Source organism: Hyla sarda, chromosome 4 (genome assembly GCF_029499605.1).
Source record: "Hyla sarda isolate aHylSar1 chromosome 4, aHylSar1.hap1, whole genome shotgun sequence".
In the NCBI taxonomy this organism is placed as follows: Eukaryota; Metazoa; Chordata; class Amphibia; order Anura; family Hylidae; genus Hyla; species Hyla sarda.
This window is the reverse complement of record NC_079192.1, coordinates 40913146-40922427: the sequence shown is the minus strand read 5'-3', so window position 1 is coordinate 40922427 and position 9282 is coordinate 40913146. Positions and strand designations below refer to the sequence as shown.

Below are 9282 nucleotides of genomic sequence, written 5' to 3'. Positions count from 1 at the left end.
ATTCTGCTGGTGAGATCACTGTGTACATACATTACATTACTTATCCTGTACTGATCCTGAGTTATATCCTGTATTATACTCCAGAGCTGCACTCACTATTCTGCTGGTGAGATCACTGTGTACATACATTACATTACTTATCCTGTACTGATCCTGAGTTATATCCTGTATTATACTCCAGAGCTGCACTCACTATTCTGCTGGTGAGATCACTGTGTACATACATTACATTACTTATCCTGTACTGATCCTGAGTTATATCTTGTATTATACTACAGAGCTGTACTCACTATTCTGCTGGTGGGGTCACTGTGTACATACATTACATTACTTATCCTGTACTGATCCTGAGTTATATCCTGTAAATCTTTTTTATTAGAAAAATGTAAATCATAACAAACACAAAACCAGCACACCTTTGCCATAACTGAAAACAACAACATAAAATAACATAAACCCAAACTTTACATTTCAAATAAAAGAACATAAATCCTGCCTAACCGGCCAGCCCAGTTTTCCCTAGAAAATACTAGAGACGCACCTTACATAACCAAATATCTAACTACACTCACATACATACTCAACTTGCATTACCAAAAAAGAAACATAAAAATAGCACTATTTAGCTGTAACTCAAAAACACCCAAACTTGGGAAAACACACACAACAAGGACTCCCACTACACCCCATTAATTTAATATATATGTATATATACACATACATTTATTTATTTATTTATTTTCTCCCCCCCCCCCCCCTAATTGTTAAGAAAGAAAATTAAATCTATAACTCAAAAACACCCAAACTTGGGGAAAAGAAGACCTAGACCAAAGAAAAACGAAATCCACCACGGGATACAAAAATACCAAAGAAAAATTACTGCAAAAATAACAACTGGTTCGACTGCCATAATATAAGATAAACAAAATTATAACATATTATACATATAGACTATATACACTATATACACCTAAATATACAGAAAACACACCTACAAATACAATAAAACAACCTACACTAAACTGTCCCTTCACCCACACCACCCGCCCTCCTGTACATGGGTCAGAGTCCATACAGTTCATAGTCCTCAATGTCCAGTCCATAACTGACCCATGCCAGGTCCACCAAAACAAACAACCACCACCACCCACAAATACACCCTCCCAACCTAGAACTCCTCCCAAACAACTTTATCATTATCAGCATTACAATATACATAAACAAACAATACAACCCACTTTAGGCCCAAGTTCGGTGCCTGTAAGCCCTTCATAACCTTAACATCTGGAAACAAAACAAAAAGCTATGGTGCACATGCATTAGCCCACCACCAGGAAGAAGGATGGCAATCCTGATACATACAACATTTACATACTTTCCCTAACTGCACCCTACCTCTCTCCCTACCATTATCCCTAAAAATAAACTGACCCTACTATCACCCTAACCCTGTCCCTACATCACTGTCCCTAACCAAATCAAGGGTACTCTACCCAAAAGGTCTAGTACCTAGGGCACATCAAAAGAAAACCCTCTCCATAGGAGAGAAGCCCTACTGGTACCAAGACTGCCATACTCCAAAGACCTGATCTTCCCGAGGTCACCAGTGATGTTCCTACAGACCTCCACCTCGGAGAGGACTTTCCGCTGTGTAGATACTAAACACCGTGCATTCCACGTGTAGTACCTAACCACTAAACTAACTAAGAATAAAGTGCCCCGATCACGGCCACCCAGGGTCCTAAATGCCCCATAAGCCCACTCCGGATAGGCAAGGGCGGCAAGTTGACTCCAGCCGATGGAAGCGCCCACCCGGTTGTAGACCCCTATATTAAAGGGACAATGAAGCAGGAAATGGTCCATGCTTTCCAGCATGTCCCCGCACTCTTCTCGGGGACACCCCCGGTCATCAGATCTCCTACACTTCAAATTGTCCCTCACATATAGCTTCCCCTGAAAGCAGCGCCAGGCCAAGTCCCAAAACTTCTGGGGGATCCTTTTCATGTTTAAAAGATACAACCCCACCCTCAGATCCCGACCTGGGCAGTCCCTGAGCGCCAGAGGCTTCTGGAAGTGGGACAACAGAACCCGTTTGTCAAGGAACTGCCTTGACTGGGTCCTGATCTCCCACACTCCCAGAGCCCACCAACGTATCGCCTTCAGAGTCGGGGTAGCGTAAGCCGGAAGATATCCATGTGGTGTACGGAGGTCCTTCACTTGCCCTCCTGTCTCCCATTCCTGGAAGAAAGGCCGAAACCACTCCCTGCAGGAGAGTACCCATGGAGGAGCCCTCTCTGACCAGAGGTTCGAGATGTTAGCTTTCAAGAAGGTGTTCGTTAAGAACACCACAGGGTTCACCATAGATAAACCCCCTAGTCTCCTCGTGCGGTACGTAACCTCCCTCTTGACTAGGTTCATCCTGTTCCCCCATAACAGTTGGAAAAACAGGCTGTAGATCCTAGTATAGTAAGCCTCTGGCAAGATACATACACTGCCCAGATAGATAAACAAGGGGAGCAGGTACGATTTGATCAGGTGTACCCTTTCCCTGAGGGTCATAGACCAACCCTTCCACTGATCCACCTTCTGAGTGGCATCCTGGATCTTACCATCCCAGTTTTTGGTGGGATAATCATCCTGGCCGAATGTGATGCCCAGAATTTTTGCTGACTCTTGGGGCCCTGGAAGGGTGTCCGGGAGATCAAACGTGGGATCTCCCCCTCCCAGCCAAAGACTTTCACACTTATCCCGGTTGATCTTAGACCCGGATGCCTCCGAGTAGCGTTCCACCTCCAACATCACCACATCAACCTCCTCTCTCGAGGACACGAAAATGGTGACATCATCAGCGTACGCCACTACTCTCTGGGCAACATCCAGCTCCACCAGACTCATCCCGACTCCCGCCAACGGCCCACAATCTACCCTCCGGACGAAGGGGTCGATTGCGAACACGTATAAAAGCGGGCTCAAAGGACAACCCTGACGGACTCCGGACCCCACCTCAAAAGAGTGGCCAGACCAACCGTTCACCAGCGGGAAACTCTCTGCCCCTGTATACAAGATCTTAAGCCAATTAACAAAAGTACTCGGTAAGCCATATCTCAGGAGGACGGACCAGAGGTAGTCATGGTTCACCCGATCAAATGCTTTGGCCTGATCCAGGGACAGCAAGTACCCCTTCCAGAGACCCGCACTACTCCGCTCCACTGCCTCCCTGACACTAAGGACCGCACTTAAGGTGCTTCGGCCTGGAACAGAGCAGTGCTGAGTCCCCGAAAGGAGCCGGGGTGCAAACTTCACCAGCCGATTAAACAGTATCTTGGCCAGAAGCTTCCTGTCCGTATTGAGAAGAGCTATGGGCCTCCAATTCTCAATACGGCTGGGATCTTTACCCTTTGAGAGAAGAATCAGGGCTGACCTCCTCATTGACTTCGGCAGAGTGCCCGAGGAGAGACACTCATTGAATACCTCAGTCAAGAGGGGAGCTAAAGACTCCTTAAAGGTCCTGTACCACTCGGATGTTAAGCCATCCGGACCTGGCGACTTCTTGGGGGCAAGCCCCTCGATCGCCAGTCTCACTTCCTCTTCCCTGATTTCTTCTGCCAAAACATCAAGAGAGGGGTCTACCCCTGGTTCAGGAATGGTTTCAGCCAGGAAAGCCGACATCCTGTCCCGATCTAGATCCTTCCTTCCCAAGAGGTGCGAGTAGAAGGATCTGACGACCTCCAAGATCCCTGATCTGGACCGATTCAGAGATCCTGTACTATCGATCAGTCCTGAAATGACTTTACTACTCACTGACATCTTACAGTTTCTGTAAGGGTCGGGCGAGCGGTATTTCCCGAAATCCCTCTCAAAAACCAAAGATGCGTGCCTATCGTACTGACACCTCATCAGCAAGGATTTCACTCTGGAGATATCCTCTCGGCTACCTCCAGTCGAAACAAGAAGCTCGAGTTTCCTCCTCAGTCCCTGATACAGGCGATACCTGTTCAGGGACCTGAGGCTCGAGAGCTGGCGGAAGAACCCCGCAACCCTCTTCTTGAATATCTCCCACCACTCTGACTTACTACTACAAAGGTCCAGTAAAGGTACCTGACTCTGAAGAAAATCCTCAAAGGACTGTCTTACCTCCGCTTCCTCCAGGAGGGACGAATTCAGCTTCCAATAACCTTTACCCATCCGGGGGGTCTCTGAAACATTCAAGGAAAAAGAAATCATACAGTGATCGGAGAACTCCACCTCAACCACGGACACTGCGGAAGAGACGGCTTCCTCCTTCAAATAAAACCTGTCTATTCTAGACCTGCAGCTACCTCGATGATAGGTGAAACCCGCGTGGCCTGAGGGGCTCCGGATGTGGGCGTCCTCTAGGCGAGCTTCCCTAACTATACTATTGAGAGCTATGCTATCATAAGCCAACCGATCATTGGAGCCTCTCCTATCTTGGGACCTCGTGACAGTATTGAAATCCCCTCCAAAGATCACCTGTCGGCTTGTAAAAAGAAAGGGCTTAATCCTCATAAAGAGATCTTTACGGTCCCACTTGGTTTGTGGGGCGTAGATGTTAATGAGCCGGAGCTCTTGTCCCTTCATGAGGACATCTAAGATCAGGCACCTCCCCATTTCTAACTCAATAACCCGTCTGCATTCAACAGGAGCGGTAAAAAGGACCGCCACCCCACTATACGGCTCAGCCGCAAGAGACCAGTGGGAGGAGCCACGCCTCCACTCTCTCCTGGCTTTTATCAGGGAGGCTAGATCTGACAACCTGGTCTCTTGTAAAAAGAAAATGTCGGCATCAACACGGCCGAGAAAATCAAAGGCTGCGAATCTAGCCGTATCAGACTTTATGCTGGCACAGTTAATAGATGCCAGCGTCAATGGGGTGAGTGCCGCCATCATGGGTGATCGAGTTAGACGACCCTAACACCCTCATTTCTGCTTTTTCTTCACCCCCTCATCACCAGACGAGGAGGCTTCCTTCTCTTTGGACCGTTTTTTTGATTCTGACAGGTCCATTTTTGAATCCCTATCTCCACCTGGCTCCGGTTTGGCCCCATCCCCTGAGGAAATTGCCCCATCAGGACAGGGCCCAGTTCCCCCTGGAGGCTTCCCCACTTCAGGCACCCCATCTTTGACCCCCTCCTCCAAGGAAGGGGAGGAGATGTCTTCAAGGACAGAGTACCGGTTAGACAGATCAATCAGAGGGGGGGCAGGTAAGCTTCCGCTTGGGACCTGGTCCGTAGCACGGGGACTAGAGGGCTCCGACCTCTTCTTTCCCCTTTTATTGCCCTTCTTTTTTGGCCGCTCTTCACCCTCCTCATCCACACTTTCATAGTGGGAGGAATCGGAAAGATCGGCCTTGCTGCCCTCTTCTGTACAGATTCTCCTCATTTCCTCATCCAGCACATTCTCCTCCAGGGCCTCAGCAGTTTCAGGACTAACCTCTGGAGCAGGGTCAGAAGCTACCCCTGCCACATGGGAACTCTCCAGTTCCCTGCTCCTTCTCCGATTAGCCTCCCGCCTCAGCTTGGCGGGACTTTTCCTCTTCACTGACCCTGTTGCACCTTCACCCGCACTCGTGCCCTCCCCAGCTGAAGCAACATTACTGCTGTCTCCAGCCAAGGTGACCGTCGCACGGGCAAAGGCGCTAGGACAACGGCTGAAAGGGTGTCCTAAGACACCACACAGATGACACCGGATCTGCCTACAGGATGCGGCAAGATGACCTACCCCACCGCACAGTGCACAGGCCTGCACGGTACAGGCTGCGCTAAAGTGAGTGGGGCTGCCACACCTGTGACAGACCTTGGGCTGCCCCTGGTAGAAAACTTGGATTCTGTCTCTCCCAAGAAAAGCAGCTGATGGGATGTGGGCAACAGTGCTCCCCGAACGCTTCAGTTTGACGGAAAACGTCCAGGCCCCAGACCAGATCCCATGTTCATCATAGTTCTTTTTTGGCATGTCCGTCACATCCCCATATCGGCTGAGCCAGGTCATGATGTCATAGCAAGATAGTGACTCGTTACGTGTCAAAACGGTCACTTTCTTGACCAAATTCTGACGGGATATCGCCTTTACGGCGAAATCCCGCCAGCCGGGCTCGCTTTTCACCACCTCATAGTTCGACCAGAAAAGTTCCAAACCCTCTGGCCGAGCGAAGCTGATGTCAAACTCGGAAGTACCGTAGGGGTGGATCAGGGCAAAGATGTCACTTGCCCTGAATTCCATCCGGAGGAGGAGCTCAACCACCTTTCCCCGAGGCGGACACGCATCTTCGCCCCTCCACACTAAACGGACCACATTCCTACGGCCACTTTCCTGCCCGGATGTCGGGAGGGACCAGACCACCTCCCCATTTTGTTCTCGGAAGGCGCCTAAGCCGTGTCTTTCTATCCAAAAAGACAGGTCAACCTCACCCCTCCCCTCTACCTGGATCGACCTGTCTCCCCTACGTAGAGCCTCCAGGAGGCGCTGTTGCAAGTGACCCCCAGAGCCAGATGGAGATGGGGATCCCCCGGCAGTGACGCTGGCATAGCTTCTGGGAGAAGCAGCCACTACCGGGGGGGCAGTCGAACCAGAAACCAAACCAGGACCATTATTCTTGACAGAAACATCAGCCATAACACCTCTCTGTGCCATTCCACTACCGCTCCTCACCTGCATTTCACTAGCACCCCTCTCTTTCACTCCACTTGCACCCCTCTCTTGCACCCCACTTGCACCCCTCTCTTGCACCCCACTTGCACCCCTCTCTTGCACCCCACTTGCACCCCTCTCTTGCACCCCACTTGCACACCTCTCTTGCACCCCACTTGCACCCCTCTCTTGCACTCCACTTGCACCCCTCACTAGTACTCCACTTGCACCCCTCTCTTGCACTCCACAAGTTCCCCCCTCATCCACACTGCTACCACAACTCCTCCCATGCACACCACCATAATTCACATTTTGCACATTACCATTTTTGCTCTCACTTTCACTCTTGCCTACACTCTCCCTTGGTGTGTTACAGACTGGGCTGGCTGGGTCTTTTGCATGTTTAATAGCTGCCGGTTTCAGAATTGGCGCTGCATAGTTCTTTCTTCCCATATCTTGGGGTGCAGACACACGCTCCGCATCTGACATAGGTGGCCGCACCCCCTCGCAAAATGACTGTCCCTCCGGACTCACTCCCGCTACGCCTGCTACAGCCGACGCACAGGGAACCTCCCCTTTTACAGCGGAGTGCCCCCTGGCGCCAGAACCGGTACCAACCGCGTCACCTAGGGGACCGCCCCCTGAACCATCAAGGTCCGGTGCCCGGACACTCCCCCCCCTCACAGGAGAGTGCCCTGCAGCGCCTGGACCTGTACCGCCCACTTCAACCGAACGGGTGAATCTGCCGCCATTTTCTGGTGACTGGACACCCTCCCCCCTCACAGGAGGGTGCCCTTTTTTTTCTATAGCACCCACGGCCATTTTGGGTGCACTACTGTATCCCCCATGCTGGCCCCGCTCCACTACAGAAACGGGGTCTGGCAGGTTGGGGGACCCAGCACCCTGAACCGACTTTTCAGCCGACTCAGACTGCTGGAAGGGAGAGAAGACAAACTTCACTTGTCCCTCAGTTTTCTTTCTTTTCTTGCCCTTTTTTTTATTCTTCCTCTTCTCTTCTGGGCCCAAATCGTCTCCAAAAGAAAAATTTTCTAGACGGGTGGGTGACTCCTGCATTACAATCGCCCGCAGGAGACCCCCGTCTGCCAAGCCGCTGCCTTCACCGCAGTCACTGCCATCATCATCCTCACTGGAGGGAGGTAAGGCCACCTGAGCCGGGTTTATATAGTCTGCACTCAGGGTAAGTGGGGGGTCAGGGGTAGCAATGGTGGCACATACCGATACAGTGTCCATATCCCCCTCACTCACATTGCCCTCCTCACCTCCATCACCTTCCTCCATCTCCTCCTCCTCACTGCAGCAATCCTCATCTTGCTGACTTTCACAACCTCTGGAGGCCCTCATGCTGGAGAACCTCTCTTCATGAATTAGCTTCTCACCAAGAAACCCAGCACCCTCCACAATGTCCGATCTCCTCCTCACAAGCTCCTCCACCTCTTTCCTCAGAGACCTCACCTTGGTGTTGAATGCTGATCTCTTTGCCTTAGGTGCCTGATCCGCTTGATAGATGGCAAACTTTAGATCTTCTCTAAGGCCACGAAGCTGCTTTCCAAGCTGTTCATATTCAGCCATCTTCGCATGGATTCTCGATCCAAAAGTTTCCAGGGATTCTCTGTTCCCCTTTACCCCCCATTGCTGGGGTTGTGAGGGTCCAGACACAGCTGCCTTCACTGCACTCCTCTGCCTGGAAGAGCTTCTTTTCCTTGCAGGGCTTTTGCTGGAGGCTTTGCAGCTCCCAGCTGAGGACGGGGGAGGGGGCACCACATTACTGTGAGCCCTGGTTGTTCTCCTAATTCCGTCCGTATTGTTGGCCGTGGCATTTTCCTTGGCACCCCCCGCCGGCCGGGTACGGGGAGTGCAAGATGAAGCTCCAGATCCCCTGGGCTCCATAGCAGGAGAACCTACCCAGGTGTATGCCACACACCTGGGGAGGGGCGGAAGGAAATCACTGCTTCTGTGGAAGTCTCAGGAGCTCAGCAGAACACAACCTCTCTCCAGAGCTGTACTCACTATTCTGCTGGTGAGGTCACTGTGTACATACATTACATTACTTATCCTGTACTGATCCTGAGTCATATCCTGTATTCTACTACAGAGCTGTACTCACTATTCTGCTGGTGAGGTCACTGTGTACATACATTACATTACTTATCCTGTACTGATCCTGAGTTATATCCTGTATTATACTCCAGAGCTGTACTCACTATTCTGCTGGTGAGGTCACTGTGTACATACATTACGTTACTTATCCCGTACTGATCCTGAGTAATATCCTGTATTATACTCCAGAGCTGTAGACGTGCTACACTGTGGTCAGCTGGGCTGTTACAATCTGCTCCACTGAACGTTGCCTGCCAGAGCTGCCACTGACATATCAGGTGAGAGAGACTGCCACGAGCACAGATTTAGAGGTACCACTAATAGATAGAGGTGTAACTTTGTTGTAGAATAGTATGAAGCTCAGGACATTGCTGCTATACACTGGCTGCACTGTCTAAACAGTATGATGTTAACATATATAGTGATAGTATTCCTCCTTATATACTGGTATTATTGGTTATATTGGTCTCAGTATACAGGATTTGGTCAGTAACAGTATGATGGTAATACTTTATGTAT

The 9282-nt window shown here is 50.4% G+C and overlaps 1 protein-coding gene across 3 annotated transcripts in view; it reads left to right on the top strand.

Annotated features, from left to right (window-relative positions):
- Positions 1–9282, top strand: part of LOC130366781 (hepatic lectin-like) — a 35692-nt gene that overhangs the window by 919 nt on the left and 25491 nt on the right. Inside the window, exon 1 of one of the 3 annotated variants that reach the window (XM_056569142.1) lies at positions 8943–9041. The exons of 1 other annotated variant lie outside the window; for it this stretch is intronic. The gene's annotated coding sequence lies outside the window, so the exon portion shown is untranslated. Of the gene's footprint in view, positions 1–8942; positions 9042–9282 lie in introns of those variants that run through there. One more of the 3 variants, XM_056569145.1, reaches the window with a different exon arrangement.